Source organism: Mus musculus, chromosome 11 (assembly GCF_000001635.26).
Source record: "Mus musculus strain C57BL/6J chromosome 11, GRCm38.p6 C57BL/6J".
Classification (NCBI taxonomy): Eukaryota; Metazoa; Chordata; class Mammalia; order Rodentia; family Muridae; genus Mus; species Mus musculus.
This window is the reverse complement of record NC_000077.6, coordinates 81,904,748-81,930,279: the sequence shown is the minus strand read 5'-3', so window position 1 is coordinate 81,930,279 and position 25,532 is coordinate 81,904,748. Positions and strand designations below refer to the sequence as shown.

General features: G+C 41.6%; 1 protein-coding gene and 1 long non-coding RNA gene across 2 annotated transcripts in view; both read left to right on the top strand.

The window, feature by feature from the left end:
* Nucleotides 1-25,532, top strand: part of Asic2 (acid-sensing (proton-gated) ion channel 2) — a 1,088,234-nt gene that overhangs the window by 38,117 nt on the left and 1,024,585 nt on the right. The gene's annotated exons all lie outside the window — the stretch shown is intronic.
* Gm46254 overlaps nt 19,782-25,532 on the top strand; it is a 41,445-nt gene continuing 35,694 nt past the window's right edge. The window contains exon 1 of the long non-coding RNA XR_001780120.1: nt 19,782-24,354. This is a non-coding gene — a long non-coding RNA (predicted gene, 46254). The remainder of the gene's footprint in view (nt 24,355-25,532) is intronic.

Sequence of the window (25,532 nt, the reverse complement as noted above, 5' to 3'; positions counted from 1 at the left end):
ATGAAATACACCCAGTGGAAGGAAGTCTAACTGTTGTATGAGGTTCTTTGAGATTGCTCAGGTGACCAATTTTCCAAGACAATGATCAAAGCATGCATATTGTGCACATTAGTGATTGTCCTTGAGGGTAAAGTCAGAGTTGAACAGAATTGCCAAATTATCCCAGGAACTGTTAGATGTATGTGTCTTAACTGACTTGTCTGTTTTCTCTTTCTTTGGTCTTTCTCCTTCCTACAGTGCTCAGACATTTTCAGATATTTTCCTGTGAGCTCTAGGGAATGACCTTGGCTTTATCCATGTCTCTACTTTTTGGATCATGACTTGAGCCTGTCACCTGCTTTTGGAGATTCCATCAAATGCTTGCTGTCCTCAACAAAGATTCCTTGTGGAGGAAAGAGTGATGCTAGGTAGCAGGCACTGGACTAGTTATAATGTATACTTGATTCACTTTGCGTCCTTCCGTCTTCTGTACAGGTGGTGACTTCAGCAGTTAGGAAGAGTGCTGGAACATACAGCAAACACGTGGCAGAACACTTATCTTTCTCTCTTCAAATCTTTTGTACCTCCTAAGCTTTGAAGAGAAGGGCTGCCTTGTTTGAGAGCCTCTTCCACATCCTTGCAGCCCTGCCCTAGAGCTTTTCTGCTCAGTGTAGAGTAGGAAAGAAACCTTCTCTTCTGAGTTGGTGAATGCCAGGTCAGTCTCCCTTCTCCATGAGCCAGGAGCTTTTCTAGGGAATGGTTTAAAGCACAATCGTGCAAAATCCTTTCTTAATCCAGAAAATCAGATTTTTTTCATTGCATGCAAGAAGGAAAAGACAGCTTGAACAACTGCATTGCCAATTTCATCTTGATCTGAGCACATCTGGCCATGGGAATGGCATGTGATGAGCAGCCTCAGGATCACACTTTGCAGGGGAAAGACACAGCCTACCATCTGATTAATTCTTTAGTCTGTTCAGTGGTTGTAGTTCCTAGAGAGTGGCAGGCATTCCACGAATAGGTAATAGATGCTTAAGTCCAAGACTGGAGCCTCAGGCTCTCCATTTCCAACACAATAGCTAATTATCATTTTCTGACAGGTGATGAAGGGAGAATCCTCAAGATTACTTAATGCTTATGTGATTGATACATGGTGGATCTTGGAGATATTCTTTCTCTACCTTTCTTTTTCCACCAGGCCATGCCTGGAAGCTGAGAGGTCCTCTTTTCTTGAGTGCACACTGTCACACCAGACAACTGATCACCAGTAACTAAGCACTCACTTAGGGCCTGCTGCCAAGAACACAGAAGATGCACCAGCCAAGGTTCTGTGGCTCAGAGTGCTACTGAAGGCTGGAAACCCATCACCACTAGGTAGCCTCCAGATAGCCTCATGACTATCTCTTTTCTCAGTCAGCTTGAACCTAGATTTGATTTGGGACATAGAGATTTTTCCAGAGAGAGAGGCCCTACATGTAGAGAATCCAGCTGTACAGTCATAAAACCATAGAAACATTTCAGTAGGTTCCCATCCTGTCAAGGGCAACCTCTAATTTTGGTAATATTTCAACCTAAGAAACATTCTCTCAATATTCTCACCCACACAAAGTTACAATGTCTTATGGGGTAGGGGTGAGAAGTTATTCTCTAAGGCTTCTGGAGTCGCTGCCCAGGCTATAATAGTGTCTTATCTTCTGATTACCTTGAAGGTTAGTTCCATATGATGGCTTCCTGAAGATCCCAGGGATGACTAGGACTGCACTCAGTGTCTGTGAAGCACCTGTTCTGTGGCGACTTTAAAGCTCAGAATGATGAAAACAAGGGTTAATTCTTCCTACTTATCTGCCCCCTGTCTGCCTTGTGGACACATATAGTAGATCATGAGACATGTCTTCCTCCCACCTCAGCCTTGCATCTGACAACCTACCAAAGAGTTTCTAAGTGTAAGAAGTTTGAGATGGATCATCCTGCATTTTATTTATTTGCCGATTTGCTGATACACCCATCTAATTTTTTATTAATTAATTTTTCACAGTATCTGTACTTGTACTAAATTTATTTAGCTGGTATTATAATTCTTAAAGGTCAATGTCCCCCTCTTTTAAATAAAGTCTTTTATGTGTATGAGTGTTCTGTATACATACGTGTTGACACAGCATGTGAGTACCTGGTGTCCTTGAAGGTCAGATGAGTGTGCCCGATTCCCTGAGACTAGAGTTACAGACAGTTGTGTGTGACTCACCATATGGGTGCTGGGAATTGTCCCCTGGTCCCCTGGAAGGACAGTCAGAGTTTAATATCATTACCATTTTTCACAGGAAAAAGACAAGAGGATCAGTTATGACAAATCAAATTGCTTAGTTTGTTTCATAGAGTGAGAAGGAAGAGCAACTGTTAAAATGTTGATCTTTCTCCTTCAGAATATCTCAGGGTTTATTCCACCCCCCTCCCCAATCAGGCTGCTGCCTTGTCCTCAAATACAATTTCATGGCAATTATGACTGTTTGGGAAAATCACCTTTAGTGACTATTATATACCATTTCAAAAGGCTTTTGTTTGTCAAGTTCCTTTGAGTCTTTTGCCACGTGAATGTGCACTTGATGGCTTTAATTGTTGCATAGAAATGCATCTGTATTCTGTGCCTGTTTAAGTTTTCATGTATGTATATATTGACTGCATTGCCCCACATCCCTCCCATTCTCCATTTTATGCCATCAATAGCCCCCATTATCTCCCTAGACTACATTCTTTTTCCTCAACTGAATGTTATATAACACACTCTCTTCCAATATTGCTAAATAATCTTGAAATTTCATTTATTATCTGGCAAACTAATTTATTGAGGTAATTTCCTAGAACATTCTCCTCTTATGAGCCACTTTGGCTGTGCGCTTTTTTGCTCTTATGATCAGTGCTTCACTGGAGAATCACATGCACAAACTTCTTCTCCAGGGTCTATGTTTTATAAGGGAAGAAACAGGGAATCCAAAACAGATGGGCTGGGCTTGAGTGTAAGCTCTCACTTATCGAAATGACCCTACATTGACATTCTCGTTTCCTCACCTATGAAATGGAAACAATAAAGTGGGTCAAAGGTTGGAAATGCAACATTAGTAGGAGGATGACATTCTTCTCTCTTTAGAACATGGATGGAAGAGTCATTATGACTGATACCATAAACCTTAGCCCTGCTTTCCTGTCTGGGAAACTCCATAAGTATGACATAAGAGTGCTATGCTGCAGTGAATTTCCAAGCACCGTGCTTTGGTATATACATTCCATGCTTATAATTCTGAAAGGGAAATGGAATGAGAATCAAAAGCATCCCTGAGGTCTTTACTTAGGTAGATGCTCAGCTGTAGGGTCACCGTAATGAGTCACAACTATTTTGAAGGGCAAAGACTGATTAGTCTTATACATAATCCTTTTCTGACTAATCAAATCCCCTTGAACCAAGTGGTGGATGGCATGTGAAAGACCTGGGCTTGACGGAAGACACTGTCTGACCTGAGCCTGGGTGTCTGGTAGACATTGCAAACCTTCTTAACTGATGATCTTTTTCTTTTTAAGGAGGACTTGTCATCTGATAAGGAGGCTTAACAAGATCCTCTCCCCAAATTGGATTTGACATATGCCTGGCACTCAGGCAGCTGAGCCTCACTTCCCAAGTCAGTTCTCTGAAGCTACAGCCCTGGGCATTAGGGCTTTGTTTGTCCTCTGCAGACACAGCTGCTAATCCCAGGCTAATGAGCAGTCCCCAGGCAGAGTAGCATAGAGGCAGAGGTAGGGCATTGGGAGGGACTTAGTAGGCAAGGCCAGCAGAGCTAGGAGGAGCTTTGTTTCCCTGGTAACAAGATAATGGAGGATTCTTCTTGTTTGTTTGTTTGTTTGTTTGTTTCTCAGAGTTGTTCCTGGGTATGGCTTAGACCAGAGCTCTGGGTCTTCTCTTGCTCAGACAACCCTAGAAAGAAGCCTTAGAGCAAGAACAAAGTGGTTGCAGTGGGCTGGCTGGGTGCTCATGCTCACTTGTTTCCCTGGTAAATCTACATCATAAATAGGGTGATGGACTCTTCTCATGATGTCTCCTCAAAGTTTTCTAGATTTATCCTTTATTTTTACTTTTTTGAGAGAAGATTGAGGTATGTTGGAGATGATTGACCTCAAACATGATAGCTATTCGGAGATGACCCTGGAAACTTCAAGCCTTTGTGATTTCACGAATGTTTATCATGCACATACCCACACATGTGGGCACACGACACACAGACATGAACTGAAACACTGACTTAGTCATAAAATGTATATTGCTGGGTAGATGCATCTGTGCACATTCATGTGCACACAAAGTGACATACCCTGAGAAATTATTTTCCATGGATTTGTGTCTAACCTTATTAGAGCTCTGAGATTTTGAAGAAATCATTTGATGTATATAAGATTTTGTTTCTCAACTTAAAAAAAGTAAAAGTAAATTATATGAATGATCAGGCCTCAGGGGAAGGCTTGAAAGCCAAGCCACACACGAGAAGATGCAGATCTACACAGCAATGACATTCTACCTAAACCTGTCTGATAGCAAGAACAATGTGTATCTGTGTGCGTGAATAACATTACTAAGTTTTAGGTTTTGATCAGCAAGAACTCTCAGCCATGGTTGATGAACATAAATTGGCAAAACTATTTTGATTTCTGTCATATAAGTGAGTGGTTACATATTAAAGATAAATAAATTGTGCATACTAAGTTCCAGAATTTTCACACTATATCTGCCTGGAGCACACATAATCATGGAAGACATGTAAAGAAGAGTACATTGTGCCTTTGCTAGCATGCATAAAACATACAAACAAATTAAGTGTCTGTCAATGGCAGAATGTGAAAATAGACTTTGGCTTACACCTACTGTGAAAATGAATGGACTAGAGCTATATGCATAACCAACATGGATAATCCTGGAGAAGCATGCACAAAGTTGAACAGAAGAAAGAGAGCACACACCTTAGAGGCCATCAGAAAAGCTAAAGAGACAAGACTCAGCCATGCATTATCCTTACGGAATCCACATTTGGAAGGTTGAGATACAGGTTGAAAGTAGGAAGAATAGATTGTAAGCAAAAAGTATGAAAAAGAAATTCCATACAATCTGGGTCTGGGGCAACAGCTCATTTCTAAGACATCTGATATGCAAGCATGAGGACCTAAGCTTGTATGTATGTATGTATGTATGTATGTATGTATGTATGTATCCTCAGTGCTTGTAGAGACAAGACATGCAGATTCCCAGAGCTCATTAGCCAGATAGTCTAGCTTAATCAATGAACTCAAGGTTCAGAAAAACCTCATCTCAAAAAATATGTTTATACCACCCATCTAACACTGAGGGAATATTGAGAAAGAGAAGGCAGGGGGTAAGAGGTGGATGACAGGGTGAAAGGCTGGGAAATGCCATGGCGTGCACTCATTGTAACCATTTGAATCATTAACTCACAGCATCTACGGTTACCTGCATCTGCCCACACAAGTTTGGCCCTGTCATGTCATGTTTGAACAGCCATGAAAGATGGAGGAGCTCACAAAAAAATGGAATCGTCATCTTCAGTTTTGACCCTATTACTGAGAGCATCTAGCAGTTAGCTCCAACCTACAGACATACAAATGGTCCTGGTAACACTTAATGGCCTACCCATAGAACCAAGCAAGTAGATAGGAATGTGAGGGACAGATCTGGGGAGGTGGGGTGGAGGAGCTTAGATAGCGAAGACAGGGAGATAGGAGAGGGTGGAAGGTTGCATTCTGTGGAAGTGTCTAAAACAAAAGTTAATTAAAAACTAAGGTGGAGAATGATGGATGAATATACACATTGATCTCTAAATTCCACATATAAGCACATACATGTGCATGTACACCCACATGAAAACACACACTCAATCATTAAAATAAAAAGGGTCTTCCATATGATCTTATGAACTAGGACAAAGAGGCCAAAAAAAATGCCAGACAAAATTTATTTTAAGATACAAATCATTAGGGACAAATTAAACATGTTTTTTTCCCTAAGATTTACTTTTTATTATTATGTGAATGCACTGTCACTCTCTTCAGACACACCAGAAGAGGGCATCTGATCACTTTACAAAATGGTTGTGAGCCACTCTGTGGTTGCTGTGAATTGAACTCAGGACCTCTGGAAGAACAGTCAATGTTTCTAACAGCCGAGCCACCTCTCCAGCCTGAACATATTTTAATATTCATAGGTCAGTAAGTCAGGAAGTCATAATAAATCTAAGAATATATGCACTTAACCATAGGGTTTCAAAATACACTGAAAAACAACAACAACATTGACTGTGCTTCAAGGGAAAATAGACATGCCCACAGTTAGAGTGAGTTTAAACAGCCTTCTTAGTCATGGATGAGACATCTGATTCTCAGTAGTGAAGCAGAAGATCCAAGGGCACAGTGAGCTGTCCTGCCCCAGCTGACATTTCTAGAACAGACAACACACTTCAGAAAGCTATTCAAGGGTGCTCGTGCAGCATAGATCCCACAAGCTAGTGCAAGGCGTCTTAAAAGTTTGAAGTCTTGTAGAGCCTTCGAAAATGGCATGATTAACTTAGACAGCAATACAACAAGTACATATTCAGAAATTAAGTGGTACATTGCTAATAATACGTGTATCAAAAACACGGGGGGGGGGGGGACTATAAAATATCACAAAACCAAAGGCAATTCGACGCCACAACATGCGAGGTGTGCTTCTGAGGGTCCTTACGACTGCAGGGAAAGATGCATCAATAGGATTTTTGTTGTAGCATCATTTTAAGGTGACAATTATTTAGGAATGCCTAAAAGTTCAAGCAGAGAAATCTTTCAGGAAAAAGCTAAGGCCCAGGCACTCAACTGGGGATTACACATTTGTCAAAAAATGAATGCTAGGGATTTTTCTGAATGAATGCAGACTGACTTCAAAGAGACACTGATGAGACAGCATAGTGCAGATGGGCTTGTGGCATGAAAGCGGGCGGGGCTGTGGTTAAAAATCAGGCATGTCAACTTAGTGTTCCAGGGGAAGAGGAGACAGACTAAGAAGCTGTGAAACCACACAGGCAAGATATGCATTGAGAGAAGAGGATAGCATGCAAAAGCATAGAAGCAATGATACTCTCCTAATTATGCCACATTTCCAACTATATTTCCTGTTTTCTAGTTATATTTCAAATGTTTGACACTGGGAATAAAATGTCACAAGGCATGGTTTGGTAGTACACCCCTATAGTCTCAGCACTTGGGATGCAGAGGCAGATGGGTTTTGCGTCCAGGCTGGTCTACAAAAAGAGTTTCAGGACAGCTAGGGCTACACAAAGAAACCAAGTTTTCCAGAACAAAACAAAATCTTAATACACTCAAAAATTAAAGAAAAATAATGCAAAGGGTTCTAAACCCTAAAAATGAAAGAAGACTGATAAATGGATCGATTTTATTTTAAGTTAATACTATAGCTAGCAGGAAGGGCACAAAGGAGGAACTATTCCAAGAGCCTGTGAACACAGAATGTGACTAACTTCAGTCTGGGACAATATGGAGTTGTGTAGGATTATTGAAAATAACTCATGAGCCCTTCCCAGCTCATGTGCTCAACATGCTAGTGTGGGTGAAGCAACTTGAGTCTATTTTACATCCATTTAAGTGAACAGAAGCCGCTGTGCATGCCTGTAATCCTAGCACTCTGGGGATAGGAGTGTGAGGGTTGAACTGGCCTCAGCAACATAGCAAAGCCCTGCCTTAGTCAAAACAAAACATAGATTATACAAAAGGTGCAATATATTGATGCTCTTGAGGATCAGGTCTCTCAGTGTAAAAGAAGACATGCAAACATACAGTATGGGTGGACAAAGTTGTGGAAGAATCTATGGCAGGTGTGTTGAAAGTGATGCTTTGGACATAGGAACAGATATGTTTGCATGCCAGCTGCACGTCTGCGTGAGCATTCCATGGTGCTGATGCACACACACACACACACACACACATATGCACATATGAATTGTGAATGTGCATGTCGGCATAGATACAGACCAAGCCTGCATTTCCTTGTAATACTTGCTGAAAAAGCCAAGGATGCAAATATACCAGGAATAATAAGTACGACTAACACTTTATATTTTCGTCCCTGCAACCGTTTCTCACTTAAGCAAACAAGGACTTCTCAGGAAAGTGGTTCATTCCAGGGCTGGAACCGAGTGCATAAAAGATGAGCCTGGATACCTTGTTATGCAGAAAAGAAATAATAACAAAAGAGGCATGCTAAAAATGGTGTGAAGGTGCCCCAAGGACGTGGCAGCCAAGTCCAAAAAGTGACAAATGACTAACGAGAACAATTTGAGCACTAAAATAGGTGAGTAGTGATGATAAACCAAGGAAGAAAGTCAGTATTTTTGAATCAGTACTCATCCGAGAGAGATTTGCTCTATCAGATATTAGATACTGATACAGACAAGAGAGATGGTAGGAAGATACATATATAAATGATAAATAGATGATGTAGTTGATTGATTATGGTAGATAATAAATGATAGATGATAATTGATACATGATAAACAATAGATAGGTAGGTAGATAGACACCTAGATGCTACTTAGCATATGATAGACAGACTTTTTTTTTCTTACTTCTGGCTTGCAGTAGAATGTTGTATCTAACTGCTCACTATGTAGGAAGAGCTAGAATTAAAAAACCATTTTGGTGCTCTCATGGTGAGCATGGGTTAGGCAAGCACTGTCAGTGGATACCAAATCGAGGAAGTGTTTGGGTCTGATGAAATAACATGGTGTAAGTATCTCCCATACGGTGATTATTAAGTGAAATAGAAAAAAATTATCAGTGACTCTATACTGAGAAGATCACAGCATGCTGACAAAGGACCAAGTCAGCTTTGCCAACAGAGTTTGGTTGGTGGACATTGTGTATCTGTAGATTGATGCTTTAAAACAGTGAGTGCCCTGAATCTCATCCCAAGTTTCAGCAGGAGACTGGAAACTGATGACTTCTATGATGTGGAATATTGTTGTCCTCACAGGTGATGAAAGCTCTAGAAATGTTCTGGATTATCTGGTAATATCCAAGTACTGCAGAACAGAGATGTCACAGAGAACAAACATGCTGACAAAACTGGACCATACGGAAAACCATGTTGATGTCAGTGCATAAAATTGAAAATTGCATTTGTGATCTCAGCGTGTTTTCTCAGAATCCATGCCGAGGTAGTCAGAGACCTATGATGTAAGTAAGCATGAGAGACTCCCCAAATGTTCAGAATACACATGCACAAGCACATATAAACACACACAGAACTCAAGCAGCTTCAAACTGGGAAGAGTCACATCACAGGAGAATGGATGCAGAGAATGTCGGAGCATGCCTTTTGCTGAATTTTATTTTCATAATTTTGTCATTATTGGTTTTTTCTATGTGGGGACCGGGTCACGGTGATGTGAGCATTGATCGTTTACAATGAGGAAAAAGGTATAAAACTAATGATCTAAGTTTTTATTATGAAGGCCAGCAAAAAAAAAAAAAAAAATGAGGACATTATGCATAACCCAAAATGATAAAAGAAAACAGTAAGAATCAAATCAGAAATTAAAAGGGAAGACAAGAAAACAGAAAATAATAACTCATGAAAAACACATTTTCTCAAAGGTTTAGAGAGCTTGGTAAACCCATTACTTCGTGAAAAGCCAAGTGCCCTGTAAAACTGTAATAGTAACTGCAGATTTTATCCATGCCTTAGCCCATTCCAGGAGCAGACTCTTGATACCATGCCGCAGAAAAGACATTATAAGAAAACAGTTTTTTACAGCTTCATGAACGATAATGAAAAGTTAGATAATATTCTGATAAGTCTTCCAAAATAAACAAGTATCCTGCTATATCATGACCAATTACATCTTAGTAATATGAGGTTTTTTTTTGTTTTTGTTTTTGTTTTTTGTTTTTTGAGGGGATTAAAGGATTAGCAATGTCAACCAGGCAGTGGTGGCTCACACCTTTAATCCAGCACTCAGGAGGCAGAGGCAGAGGCAGAGGCAGGTGGGTTCGAGGCCAGCCTGGTCAACAAAGTGAGTTCCAGGACAGCCAGGATTACACAAAGAAACCTCATCTCAAACATAACAAACTAATAAACAATGAAAAGATCAACAAGAAAGATTAGCAATGTCTATGTAATCAGAACATAGAAGTAGTAGAGACTTTATAAATCAAACTTTGAAATACACACACACACATAATTTATTATTCATTATTTGAGAATTTTATATGTGCATACAATATATTTTGGTCACATTAAGCCCTGTTTCCCTATTATTCCTCCACGAACCCTATCGTTTTCCACTTCATTTCCTGTTTTAACAGACCACCAGGTCCAACTGCCCTGCATGTATATGTGTTAGTGTAGAGTCATCTACTGGGGTGTGAGCAGTCTACAAGGAGCTGCTTCATTGAAGGAAATTGACCATCTCTAAACTGGCAACCTTTAAAGGTTAAAGCTCCCAATGAGCACCTTCTTCTATGCATAAAATCATCTTAAGACATAGAACCCTTAGAAAAGGGCATTAACAATATTCAATATTCATTACACAACATATTCTCAACAACCTGGAGTGGACGACGCCTGGCAAGTCAAATACCTCAGTCTGACTAAAGACCATCTACAGGAGGCCTCTGCCTCATGCTGAAGAGAGGGCAGGGAATATCTTTCCCCTAAAGACCAGCGTCACGCCAGAATATTCAGTCTTGAAGCCAGTGCAGTATGAAGTCAGTAGCCTGAGTAATAAGTCAAGAAAAATAAAAACATAAAGACTCAAAAAGAAGAATTTGAAGAGCATGTCTATTATAATAGTTATATATACATAAATGTTTATACAATATGATTTATACAATTAAATAAAAACTATTTACATAAAAGTAATCATGGAAACTTAGTTTACTAATTCAAATATACAAATAATACAGTACAAGAAAATCCAATGGAGTGAACAAAGAAACATCCAAACTATTTCATGAATTTCAAAGTATATTGGGACATAAGATGCAAAAGCAAATTAAATTGTATTTCAACATATTGGCAGAAAATAATGAAAAACTGAAGTAAAAATTATTCATATAAAATATAACATATGTGAACATATAAAAATATGTTCACAATACCAAAAAGTATAAAGTACCCAGTCATAGATTTAACAAAATACATGCAAATTCTTCATTTTAAGCACCTTAAAATATTTCAGAGAAAAATTTGAAAGTCCTAAATAGGAAGATATATTATATTTTTGGACTGGGAAAAATCAATGTTATAAAAGTGTTGAAGATTCTACAGTAATCCATAGTTCAACATAATCCAAATCATACTTCCAAACAGCTTTCAAAAATAGAAATGCATGATTCTAAAATTTACATGAACACACAGATCATGTAAAATAGATGTAACAATTCTGATTTAAAAAGAACAAAGCTGAAGGCCAGCAAGGCAGCACAGGAGGTAAAGGCTCTGCTGCCAAGCCAGATGACCTGAATCTCACATGGTAGAAGGAGAGAACCAACCACCACAAGTTATCCTGTAGCCTAACACATACTATGTGTGTGTGTATGTGTGGGGAGATGCCTTTCACACATGTAACATTTTGTGTGTGTGTGTGTGTGTGTGTGTGTGTGTGTGTGTGTACACTCATGCACTAACATGTACACACAACAGTTAGATGACAGGTAAATAGACAGACAGGCAGACAGATGATAGATAGATAGATAGATAGATAGATAGATAGATAGATAGATAGGAAACAAATAGAAAGACTCAAACTGCTTAGCTTCAAGACACAACATAAGAGTGATTAAGATAGCTTGATAGCAGCAGAAGGGCAGATACATCAGTCATGTTAGCAGATCAGAGAATACATGAATAGTTAAATAGTTCCATATATTTATGGATTTATTTTTTTACAAAAATAGGAAATAATCCAAAACAGAAAGTCTTTTGATGAAATTGTATTATTAATTGAGATAATATCCTAGAGAAGAGTCTGTCTGGTATGTGTGTATGAAATCCCTGATTTCACACCATACATTTAGTTAGATGAGGCCATTAAACGTCAATGTGGAAGCTAAAATTATAAAGCATTGAGAAGAAATCAAGAGAATATCTTCATGAAACAGACAAAAACTTTCTAAGACAAAAATCAGTAAACACTGACAGGAAAATGAAAAGAAGATATACTTCATAAAACTTAAATCTTGCACAACTCTAGTCAACAAAGAGAATCATAAAAAATTGTCTAGACAGATTCAGAGAAAATATGTCCTGAATATATTTCTGGCCCAAGGCTTCTGCACAGAACATATGAAGAAGGCTTCCAACTGAATAACAAAATGAGAACTTGCTGTAAATATGCACCAATCCTGTCAAGTGCTTCTGGGGTGTGCCTAAAACACAGGTCACCTGAGAGCAAGAAAAATGGCGCCCATGTCCTTGGGAGAACATTTGGAAAAGTCTTATGAACTTTAAATGTGTTTAATTTCTCTTTGCCCCAGAACTTATCTTCCTTTTTCAGAGAAAAAAAATGCAAATAACAATGCACAATAAGGGCTCCCACAACCTTAGTGGCAATGGCCAAGAGCTGGAAATGCAAGGCATGATGATGAGTGAAGGAGCAAACAAACGATGCTATACTCATGTCATGGAATACGATTTGGCAGGGACACAAATGACTCCATGCTGTAAGTAATACCTCGGTGAATCACAATGGACACAACTAGGGGATGAAGAGGTAGCTCAGTGGTTGAGAATACTTGCTGCTCCAGCAAAGGACCTGAGTTCAGTTCCCAGCACTCATGTGGAAGATTCACAACTATCTCCAACTCTAGCTTTTAAGTATCTGACTCCTTCTTCTGGCCCCTGGAGGCACATAGATACCTAGCTGCAGAAGGCATACAGTGTGGTATCATGTGTATAAAGTTTGACTACATGGATGTAGGATTATATCTGCCTTATTGGTATATACTTGTACAGTCAAGGACACATGGAAACTATATATACTAGGTTTGATACTAGTATCCACGACTGGGTGATGCAAAAAGAAAGGCCCAAAGGTCTTCAAGCTATATGCATTAAGCTCCTCTCTACATTTTCAGTCTGAACTGTTTCAGCAAAGGTGTGAGGATCATCAAAGACCCAGGTCGTAGCTTTGCATTGAGAGGGGAGGACGGTATGACTGTTACTACAGGGGTGGAGGTGTAATCCCCCTTGACCTGAAAGGTGAATACTCTGTAAAATAAAAAGCATAGGTAGGTAGTACTCTTATTGAGTAGGTTTGAGGTATCCCCAAAGCCCATATTTTAGTGCCCCAAGCACAGCATAATTAGAAAAAAAATTTTTTGAAGACCTCTAGTGGGAGGTTTTCATCTCACTAGGCCATGCTCCTGAGGAGAGAGTGGGACTCCAGCCTGTTCCTCATATCCCTGTTTTTGCTTCCTGAGCATAAAGTAAGCCAAAACTAAAATTGAGAGCCCATAAGCCTTTATTGCCAATGGTTGATTATCTTGGATATTTGTTACAGTAATAGAAAGGATATTGTCACAAGTACTGCATACATTGCAAAGCAGAACCAAAATGCAGAGACTTTGGGTGGGAAGATGGGGCCTTTCAGATCCTCACAGCTCTAAGCACCATTTTAACAATGCTAAGCTGCTAGTGTGGGAAATTCCTGAAGAAGGGAGTGGGCTCTGCAAGGCAACATGTCTCCAGTACTTGAAACAATGCCTGAGAGTTTGATTATGGAATGAAAAGCTGGACGGTGCCTCTCTGGGGACATCCAGGTGGTATTCAGATGTTTTTATTAAGTGATAACAAGAGTCTGTGTGGGTTGTCCTCAAAGCCTGTTATCAGAATTCAGTTAATTCTCCATTAACTGCATGACATAAGTTCTGTGATTATTAACTCACTTGGCCAACAGATGAAAATGAAGGTCATAAAAGTTAGATAACATACCCAAGTCATACCACTAGGCATACAACGAGTGCTAGAAGACCAGGTATGTGACATTATAGCTCTTATATTTGACTCCAAGGCCACACAGCTTTCTTAGGATGAATCAGATTTACAATAGGTTCGTGGAAGCAGGGATTCACGTGGCTCCTCAAGGGACTGTGAGTGAGCACAGCAGTGCTCGCTTGCAGGGGAGGAGAATTCCAGGTAGAGGAAACAGTGGGCAGAAAATATAGCCAAGGGAGCATGTGGTCTCAGCTTCAGGAATATCTGAACCCTCTCATCCTTCTTTGAGGGGAGAACCAGCTCTTCTGTGACCTCCGGGGTACTTTCTGTGTGTGAGCATCTCTTCCCAGCTCTCAGCCATCCTGAGGGCTAGAGGCTTTTCTGGGCTGAGGATGACAGTCTGGAAATGGCTGAGCTGGATAAACAGAGCCTGCCCTGCTCCCACTGCCAAGCGGGATGAATACAATGTATTTTAATAATGAATGAGTGATTAATAGAAACTGCTTTGAAGAATTACGATGTGACGGGCCTCACTGTGCTGTGGAGCTGGGTATAAATGACTCTGGAATGCAGAATCAGGGCGTTAACATCTGTTACCAACTGCATTATAAACCAGGCTCCATAATGCCGCTTATCCACACCTCCCTGACATGTTATTATAACACCTCTCTGGAGGATGGATTAGGGGGAAATGTAATATGTATTAATCACCCATTGATATAAGAAGACGAAGAACAAGAATGTTAGGTTAAGGTACTGTCAGCCTTGCCTCTTCTCTCCCGTTGCTTTCGATTCCAGTCTCATTGGTAGTTGGCCAGGACAGCTTTTGCCTCCTGCTCTGAGGTTTAAGGAGTCTGACCTGGTCAGAGATCAGCTTTGTGCAGTAAATCATCATTTCTGAGAACCTGAATCTCTTCAACCTTCCTATAACTTCCTTTAAGAACACTGACGTTATGCAGATTGCTGGATGAGATTCTGGGAAAGAAAAGGACTTTAGGTAAAGCTAAAGCTGAACAAAGTGTGGGTTTTTTTGTTAGTAGTTAGGAGAAATTGCATCTAAGGGAAGGCATGGACCACACCTCTAAACTATCTGCTCATTTCTTCTTTTTAAAATATATCATGTGTGTGTGTGTGAGAGAGAGGGGGGGGAAGAGAGAGGAAGAGGGAGGGAGAGACAGAGAGACAGAAAGAGAGCTAAAGAGAAAGCATACTGTATGAGTATGTATAGTATATGCAGCCTTTTCCATTAGAGCCTGTGTTACAAGGTTGATATGGAAATCCCTCACCTCTTTTTTTCCATAAGCTAAAATACCCCTCCCCTGACACAGTGCCTAATACATTAATACATGTCTGTGTTCCCTAAAAACAGCCCAAAATGGGATGTGGGATAGGTGTCTCTCCTAACAGAAAGAATGGATGTTTGGGTAGTGGAAGCTAAACTTCAGGGATATGTAGCGTGGCTGATGTACAATTTCCTAACAGGAGGAATTCCTTTTGTCTGAGTTTTGACACAGCTTTTCAGCTCTTGTATCGCAATTTCTGACACGACTGAATGCTAGCCCATCTCCCAGTGAAGCTCCTTAGGATAGAAAGTAAGAAGTTGTCCAAACTGACCAGATTTACTAGCCCACCCCTACTAAAATTAAACAATAAAGACCATTGAAAGTCACTCTCAGACAAACCGACCTTTAAAGATTCGCTCTCAGACAACCCCTGCTGCCTAGAAGGAGCAGAGACCAGGCCAAGCAGCATGAAAAGAAGCAGAGCCCAGCAGGGCTGCCTGGAAAAAGTTTAGACTAGAGTCACCTGGAAAGGACACCCTTCAACCTGTGGAGCTGACAGCAGGCTGTGCAATCTTCTCTAGAGCCCCATATTTTGTGAGCTTACTGTGGGTGGGGTTTGGTGATGCAGATGCCTTTGAGTGATTTCTGCTCATGTAAGTAACCTCTCGCCCATATTCCTGTTAGTCACCCCAATAAAACTCATGGTTCACCAAGTTGGACTTCAGTGATATCCATACTTTGATCTGTCATGGGCTTCCTATCTGGAGTGAATGAGTGTGTGCCTGTGTGTGTGTGTGTGTGTGTGTGTGTGTGTGTGTGTGTGTGCCTGTGTGTGTGTGTATGTGTATGGGTGTGTGTGTATGGGTGTGTGTGTGTGTGTATATATGTGTGTTGCATCCTCCTAGAAAAAGTCTTGTCATACAATAGCCACATCTCTTCAATGTGTAGAAAACCAAAGAGCAACACCAAATACTGGAGTCTCTATTTCTGTGAAGCTGGCGTTGGTTAGGGGAGTTTTCAAAGATGAAATGTCAGCAGTCCATTTCTAGGTTGCCACAGGGTCTTCTCCTTGACACTTTGTCACCAACCCTTCAGGGCCAACCCCTGTGTTAATAATCTTTTAAGGAAATTCCAGGCCTCGATCCTAGGCAAACCCATGGGATTTCTGATTCTAAGCTGCCTGTTTCTCACATTCTCTGTTGTTGCTCCCACCCAACTGGGAATTTACCCTTCATGCCTGAACCACTGTGTTTATTTAATAAGGTCAAATTTCTTTCCTTTGCAAGCTGTTGTAATGTCACCAGGTGCCTGGCCATCAAGCTGTCTGAAGACAGAGAGCTAAGGGAGCCCCCGAGGGCTGTTTCCCAAGCTTGGATGCATGGCTCCCCTCATTGTGTCTGGTCCTGTCTCTTTCTCCCTGGCTAGCCTGTGAATTCCTCAGAAGAATCCATGTCTAGTTCAACTATGGTTTATCTTCAGCCTTAGACCTGTATCCAGTTTCCAGTAAACGTGCAGCATTTCTCTTGGGGAGTAAAGAGCTGTGTGAACACATCACAGAGAGAGCTCTCTGCCTCCTCGCATGATCATGTCCTGTAACTTGTTTCCTCTTTATCCTTTTGTGGTTCACCTACAGAAGCACTTCCAGCTTAGTGCCTGGGCATGGGCTACCACCTATCAGGAGGGTTGATCATGGCATCTCAGATTCCTGACTTGAAAAGGGGAACTGAGAATGCTTAGCCCATGCAGTTTGACGAGAAACATATAACCAGATGTGTACCGTATTGACTCTTAAGTTCTTCATAAAGTTCCTCACAATGAGTGTCTTAAAGAAACAGACACACAGTCTCTCAGAGTTCTGGAGGCTGTAAGTCTGAACTCAAGGTGTCCACAGAGCCGTGATCCCTCTAATACCTTCGGGGAACTGTTCCCTCATTATCCCCTCTGGTTTCTAGCTGCCCTAGTGTTTGCTGGCTTTTGGTTGTCCTTGCCTTGGCTTCATGTGGCCCTTTGCACTCACAGGAGAATTCAGTCCAGTTGGGAGCATGGACTTCTCCATTCTGATCTCATCTTCACTTCACTCGCATCTACAGTGATTCCATTTCTGAACATCTTCCTAAGATCTGGTGGGCTGAGGCTCAGACTTCAACTTGCCTGTCTGGAGGCAACAGCTGAACCCCCTATGCACACAGTATGCACTAGTCAGTCTTCACTCATTTGGTTCACTCTCCTGAATCCTCCATTCCACCAACCCACCTTGTCTTCCTACAATCCCATCTCTTGTCTCTGGATCTCTGATGTGTCTTCTTAAGACTTCATGCCTTCCATTTCTGGGCATTCCAGGGACCTTTTGAACATAAGGAGGTAAAATACATCTGTGTAACCTTTACAGGTTGACTGGTGTAGCCTGAGGTTTCAGTGTGCATCTGTGGGTATTTTAATAACAAAGAGGCAAGACATATATATGGATCATATTTTGTTACAGCCATGGTATCTTCTCTAAGGTTCTTCTACTGGTTACATACAGAGGCATTATTATTCTCTTTGGAGATAGCCTTATCCTGCTTGAACTGCAGAGAGAAACTGAACTTAGGGAGAGGGTGGGCTTTGATGGTGCAGTTGCCTTACATGGCGGCTCATGTAAGTCTGGGGCCATTTTTTTTTTTCATCTTGACAACTGCCACCCTGGGTAAGGCAGCTGGATCTCTCACATTGGTGGCTACAAATGCCTTACTTCCTTCTCATTTAATTTTAAAGTATTTTTATTTATGTGGTTGTACTGGGGTTTGGATGAAAGGCCTTCGTGTTAGGTAAATATTAGGACAGGAAGTTGTGTCTCTTGCTCTTTTTTTTTTTTTTTTTTTTTTTAATGTAGGGCCTCCCTTTGCAGCCCACGACAGCCTCTAACTTTCAATCCTCCTGCCTTGGCCTCCCAAGTAGCTGGAATTACAGGTGTGCAGCACCCAGCCCAGATTCTCTGTCTCCTTTAAAACCCTTTTCTGTACTGGGAACAGAGGGGCTTTCTATAGCACAAATTCTAAGGAGGTGTGTTTATGGCTTTCCTCTGTCTTCAAGTATGTCTGAGGACAGAGGCAGGCTGGCCTTGGATCTATCCACAAGTCCGTTGGGTCTTATTCTTCCTGACTATTAACCTGAAGCTCAACAGTCTACTTGCTTCTTGCAGTTTCCTTAAGAATCTGAATGCTCCTTGATAATCCATTTTCTCAGGCTTATCTGACACTGTTTCCTCTTCCATCCTTCCTTTCGTTTTTTTTTTTTTGTTTTTGTTTTTTGTTTTTTTTTGTGTGGGGGGGGGAAGCTGTACTGGAGTTCACGCTTGATCAGCATAGACTCCGCCACTTGTCCCTCTGCCTACATTCCACACCCTCTTTACTGGGTTCATTTCTCCAAATCCTTCTCGGCACAGATAGACATCACTTCCACTGAGAAGTCCTCCCAGATTCACTGTGATTGAGCCAAGCATCCTCACGTGCATTTGTTAGGGTCAGAACCTGTCTCTTTGCTAGAATGATCTTGCTGGCTCTCAACATGTCCAAGGGATGTTGTTGAAAGCAAATACAAGCACAGAGTCAGAAAATTAATGTTTAAGTTCTAGAGTTTTTTCCCCGTATAATATAGTTTAACCTTGGGAAAGACAACTATTTTTTTTTCTGAGTTTCAGCTTTGCTTGTGTGCAAAATGAGGTTGGTAATGCAACGAGGCAGGTAATACCCCTTGGGTCAGGCAGTGAGAATGCAGGAGAGCACAGCATCATTGCTGAAGAAGTAGCAGATGCTCAGGAGCCACCAACTCCCTTTCTCACCTCCCCTTGCACAAGCCCTCCCCATCACCAACTGTGTCCTGTTTGTGTTTCCTTAACTCTGAGTCTCCTTTGCTCCCATCTTCCTTTGGTTAGCTCCCACTGATCTCTCTCCTTTTTTTCATGATTAAAATGAAGCATCATGGAAAACTAATTAATATTTCGGAGATGAAGGATGCAGTGCTGCCAGCCTTGGCTCTCTGCTGAGTGCAGAGCAATTACAATGAAACCTACCAGCTTGGCTGTTCAGGAGGAAAAAGATTTATTTATCAACAAGAGGGAATACAATTCCTTTATAATGCAGCCACCAGCTTGCCTTTGATGCCGCTGCCAGATTCCAACCCCAGGTGTTTTTAAAAGAGGCCAAGAGGAGAATGGCCTTGCTCTGAGGAGAATGGTAGCATCTAGTCCCCAATCTAAGCCAGTGTGGTCCATGTGGGACTCCGGAGCTCTATCTTTCTGGCCACATCTTAATGCTCACCCCTAATAGCCTCCCTTGTGGGATGTAGAAATTGATTTCTGTGATATATATATATATATATATATATATATATATATATATATCACAGTATATATTTATTAATGCATATATATATGTATATATGTATATATATATATATATATATATATATATATATATATATATATGCATATCAGAGACCAGTGGACCTAAAAGAACAAGGAGAACATCCTAACATCCTGCTTGTTAGTTTCATGTTCTATCTGAGGGTGGGACATGAGCTCTGAGCTGCACAGGGCCACACACTATGGATCACACCCAGGGTCCCTGAATATGCCTGGATTCCTTTGTTTCCTCCAGGAAGATGGTTCCTGGTTCCCATTGCACACTGGTGCTAATTACATTTCATGATAATTGTATAGAGTGAGAGCCATGAACCTTTGCACATTCCATCCATGAGGCCCTCTAAAGCAGTGCCATTATGGCTTTTCATCTCTTATAGTTACACAACCTAGACACTATGGGTGGAGTAGAGGGTAGTACTATAGTTATAGTGACACTCAGATTTCCTCAAATTTGCCTTGAAGGTAAGTGGGCTCAGTGAAGAAATACCAGTGAGACAGACTTGAACTTGTGGACTTTGGAGGGCACTTTCAAGGTTAAGTGCAATCACGTTTAGGTGTTGTAGGTTAAGCTTCATGAAACCCGGAGCCTTAGAGGTTGCTGTATCCAAGCTGGCCACACTGGGTTCAAATGACAGTATCCTCACTATGTAACAGTGTTCCTCAGTTTTACTATCTTCATCTGACCAAACTGCACATCATGAGAATCATAAGCAGAAGGAGGACCCCGGGGTTATTGGGTGCCTTCCCTGGCCTGCTTGGGGCTCAGCTTCCTGCCTGTGAGTCTAAGAGCTTTAACGTCTTGAATTGAGGCTTTGACTCAATCAAGGACAACTGGGGCTGCCTCTAGTTGCCGGCTCTGACTGACATCCAGTGACGGTTAGCAACTACTCCTCTAACAGCTGAGGACTGAGGTTAGTAAGGAGAGATGGCATGATTGATCGCAAGGCTTTTTACTGTGCTCTGGGGACTTTTACTCTACTTGTGGTTTAGACTCTACTTCCTGACCTGCTGTTTGACCTGCAGTTTTTCCCATGTCTGTATCTCAGTGTCTGCTCTCTTCCCCACAGTCAGTGACAGTTTTCTTCCCTTGTTCCCTCTTTTGTACAGAGCCCTTTGTGGTTTGTTCTTCCTCCTCCTGTCAATATATTCCCTGGAGCACTGCATTTCCATCAGATGATTCAACTGTAGCATGTGCTGTATATAAAAGTTGACCTTAGCATGGAGAGGGAATATAATATCATTCCTTCTATAGGCCAAAGGCTTCAATGGGTACTAATAGAACTCGACTAGGCTGGACAATACCTGTTGGTTTCCTCAGGTGCCCTTAAGTGACTGGGAGCATAAGGGTCTCATCCTATGGAGGGGTTGGATGTCTTATCCTCCCAAAAAGATATAATCAAGTGATAAGAGGCACTCTCAGTCTACAGCAATCCCAACAGAGTGCCATGGGCTCATAGATAGGGTCTTGGAGACATTCAGATAAAGACAGATTCAATGTAAGTGTATTAATCATCCTGTTGGTCTGGACTACTTCTCTACAAAGCATCGATTCATGTATGCATTGACTCAGAACCTATTTGTCTTCTTGGGTTTTGAGCAATTTGAGTTAAGACTCTGACTCACTGAAGAAAAGCACAGGCTACCTTATAGATTAGTCATTGTACAGTGATTCAGCCCTGAGCTGGGGTTTGAGAAGCCTAGGGGTTCTGTCTCTTACTCTCTCTTTCTCTCCAGGATTAAAAAGCTGGCCCAAGCATGGTGCTCAAGCATGGTGCTGGACTCTTATAGAAAATGCCACAGTTCAGAAGAAGTCAGTCCATGACTCTTGGAGGTTCCAGTCTAGCCAGGTAGAAGCTGGAAAGAAGCTGGAACCATTACAGGAACCCCCAAGGGTAATGTTGGGGAATCAATCCCTTGGATCCCAAGGAAACAAGGCACCAAGAGGACAACAAGGATTTAAACACAAACCCCAGAGTGGCTTGAGTGATGGTTAAGGAGAACTAGAAACTAAAGTTGAATGAGTAAGGGGTGGGGCAAATTACAGCAGCCCTTTCTTTATCGAGTCAGGCTACAGAATGTGTACAGCAGCAATCTGTAAGTGAAAAACTTTTTGGGGAAAAATGGCCTATATAATCTATGAATGGGAATTGATATATAAATTGTGGTGCACCCAAATAATAAGTTTCAAGAGAGAAAAGCTATGAAGCAGAGCTCCACATGTCAACATGAATAAATCACACAGGCATAATGTTGAATCAGGGTGGAGGGGTGAGGTAAGCTGAAAACTAAAGAGCTTCTTTTATGGCGCAATTGATAGGATGTTTAAAAACATGCAAAACAATTCCACATATTGTTCAGGAACAAATAAATATGCAGTAAATGTGTAATGTAATTTGTGGGAGCGATAAAGTCTAAATTCCAGTTCTGGGGTTTGGGGGGGATGGGTATTCATAAAGTGCTGAGGCTTCAGTCCTGTCTCACTTCTTACACATTGGTAGAGCCATAAATGCTCATTCTATTATTATGTGTTGCTCTTTATGTGTCTTAAATACTGTGTACTATAATGTATTTAGGGAATGGAAGCAAAGCAAGTTAGATTGCTTGTAAACGTGAGAGTCTGTCTCCTTTCTTCCTTCCTTGCTGCCTCTAGCCTAGACTTAGGTCTTCCCACATCCTTGCTCAGAGGTGCCAGACATGTCCTTGATGTCTCTTTCCTGGGCCAGGCTAGCTCTCTCTTGCTGAGCCTTTCTTTGGTGCAGTGCTATCCAGTAACAGTAAAAGCAAGGGATTTAGGGGAGCCAAAAGGTTCAACCCTTCTACTCACTACAAAGAGTATGACTTTATTGGATGGGGTTCTTGTGGTCTTGGATTTCCTGAAAACAATTCCTTCCTAAGTGGCCATTTGTCTTCTTCGCCATTTTCACAACAACAACAAAAATGCAATATAAATCTTGCTTCCAACCTCCCTCTCTCTCCCAATGGAAATAGGAACCCTAATCTGTTCTAATTTTACCCATAAAGACACATTCTACTGTAGTCTCTGAAGCTGAGGAGAGTACAAAGCTCAAATCAAGATCTTGCTTTTAGCTGACATCACTCATAATGTGTGGACCTGGATTTCTAACCTCTAGGTACATGTGACCCCAAAGCACACATGTTCTCCTTCCTTTGTACCAAACTATTTCCTGGCAGCCGATTGACAGCCCCTGGTGAGTGTTTCAGAGACTTTTCACTTTGACTTAGTAACACTATGGACCAAATCCAGTCAATGTCCTTCTCTTTGGATATTTTTTTTTTTGTTTTTGTTTTTGGTTTTTTTCTTGAAAAGGAGTTGGTGTGAATTCTCAGACTCCACCATGTCCTTAACATTTTTTAGTGCATCTTGGTGAAGGTTGGCCTTGAACAGAGCTATAAGGTATCACCCCACTTCCCAGTTCCCAGATTCATGATGTGGAGATGTTAGACAGGCCCTTGATACCGCCATTTAAGCCCAAAGGTACCAGGACCAAACCCAGAGACCCACCTAAGACAGGCTACTAGCTGGGATCCTATCTTCCAGAGACCTAGAGGAATGGCTTTTGGCTCTTTGGATCCTTCTGGACCCTCTTTCTGAGAAGTTAAACATAGTTGACTTCTACCTGAATATGGGTAATTGCATCTTCATAAAATTCCCATGGGATTACAGACCACTGTATTTTATGGACTGAATGAAAAGACAAACTTGGGCATAAAAAGATTTAGATTATATCTCAGGTGTACATTAAGAGTGGCAGTTTAGGCACAAGCTAAGTGGTAATTTCTCAAGGGATTTAGCAGTTTGGAGGTTGGAGTTAGTTGGCCTCTATAAAGTATTCCAGGACAAAATCCTTTAGGACAGAGGTATCTATATTCCTTGTTGGGTCTGGGAAGTGCCATTTGGCTGATGCAGGAACCCATATTCCTAGATTCTAGTCCAGCACTTTACTTAGCATCTGACTGGTTTTCCTCCCAAGAAAAGTATAGCAGGGATGCTTCTCTTTGACCTAGAGGGATGGCGAGACCCCCAATCTCCCCTCTACCCTGAGAATAGATGTGGTTTTGTCTGTTTGTTTTCTGGAGCCATCACAGGTAGAAGTGGATATGGATGGGGAGTAAGGAGAAGGCGGGGGGTGGGGAGGGGAGGAGTTGCATGAACAAGTTGCCATGTGTCCATACAGCCATACCTCTCAGGATGAGTACCCTGAGGGAATACACAAGAACCAGGTCACCACTAGGGTCTTTAAGATGCTGCCAGAATTTGGTGGTGTGGTGTGGTACTGGTGTCCTAGCTCACCTTAATATTCCTTTTCTTTCTTAGTTCTGATAACTGTATAGAGAAATACGGAATGTAGACTTTCCAAGGCACAGGCTGGGTAGAGCTGTGAGAGGAGGTTTTCCAGATGGAGGAGGTCTGGAGTCTTAGCCCCAACTTGACCTCCATGAGTTCTTTCTCTCTTGCCTCCTCTACCAAAAGTGACCTCTATCTTATTCCAGGGCTCTTCACGCTTCCCCGATGTTGCTTTGGCACACCAGGTCTACAACCAACTTCTGAATGACCTTGAACAAGTGATTTCATTTGCATATTGATGGCTTCAGTACTTCTCAAGTGGCTGTCTCCTCTTAGGAGCATTTGGGTATGTGGCGACACGTGTGCCCATCACTGGGATTCCTCTCCAGGGTAGGAAAGCTGTCCTGGTTTCATTTCTGTTGCTGTTACAAAATACCTGACAAGAAACAACTTAGGGAATGATGGGGTTATTTTAGTTCATGATTCCAGGTTATAGACTCCCACAGTGAGGGGAGTCCAGGTAAGAACTTGACACAGCTGGTCACATCCATAGTCAAGAGCAGAGAGAGAATCAAAGTGTTCATGCTGACTTGTGCTCAGGCTCCTCTCTCCATTTATGCAGTCTAAGAAACAATGCCAGAGAATGGTGCTACCCACAGTGGTCGGGCTTGCCCACAGCGATTAGTATAATCAAGGAAATTCCCAACCCATATGCCTACGAGTCAACTCAATCTAGACAATCCTTATTGAAACTCTCTTCCCAGGTGATCCTAGACTGTGTCAAGTTAATAATTAAAGTGTGGATGGGAAAGGTTGTAAGAGCCAGAGGCAGTGCCTTACTATTAAGGAAACTGTCTTAGAGACAAAATGGAACATCTGCTCTATAACACGATCGCAGCCTTTGTGACAGTACACAGATCTGTGCAAGATCAGCCAGACAAAAATTCCACTATGGAGGGGGGAGTTATGGAGTGGGGGGAAGGGTTGAGGTCCAGTCTCAACCACCAGCTATTAATGGCTTCAAGAGCTGGGGGGAGAAGGAGGAGGAGGAGGGAGGGAAGCAGAGAGGGGGGATTCTCTTTAAGTGTGTGGCCCCTGGTAAATTGACCAACTCTCAGTAGATGATCGTACCCTCAGAGTACAAAGGTAGCACAAATTGGACTTGAGGTTTTTGAAATTTTTAAGGCGAAGAATACAACACTAGGCAGGTAGGGAAGGTAGGGATGGGTCTCAGGGGAAGTGGGGGGTTGAGAGGAGTGAGAGAGTATGATACAAATAACATTGTATAATAGTCTCAGAGCTAATTAAGAAATAAATGCTATGTTGAAAATCTGGGAGAAAAAGTACTAAGTATTCCAACGGTGGGGCTTTCTGTTTGCTAATAAGGAGAAACCATCCACCCTTCCTCCCAAATATTAATGGTGCCTTCATTGGAAAGCACTGCTGGACACTGAAGACCCCTCAAGCTACGCCAGAACTGCTAAGCACAAGCCGGGAAGCTCTGCTGAGACTGTGATCATTCTG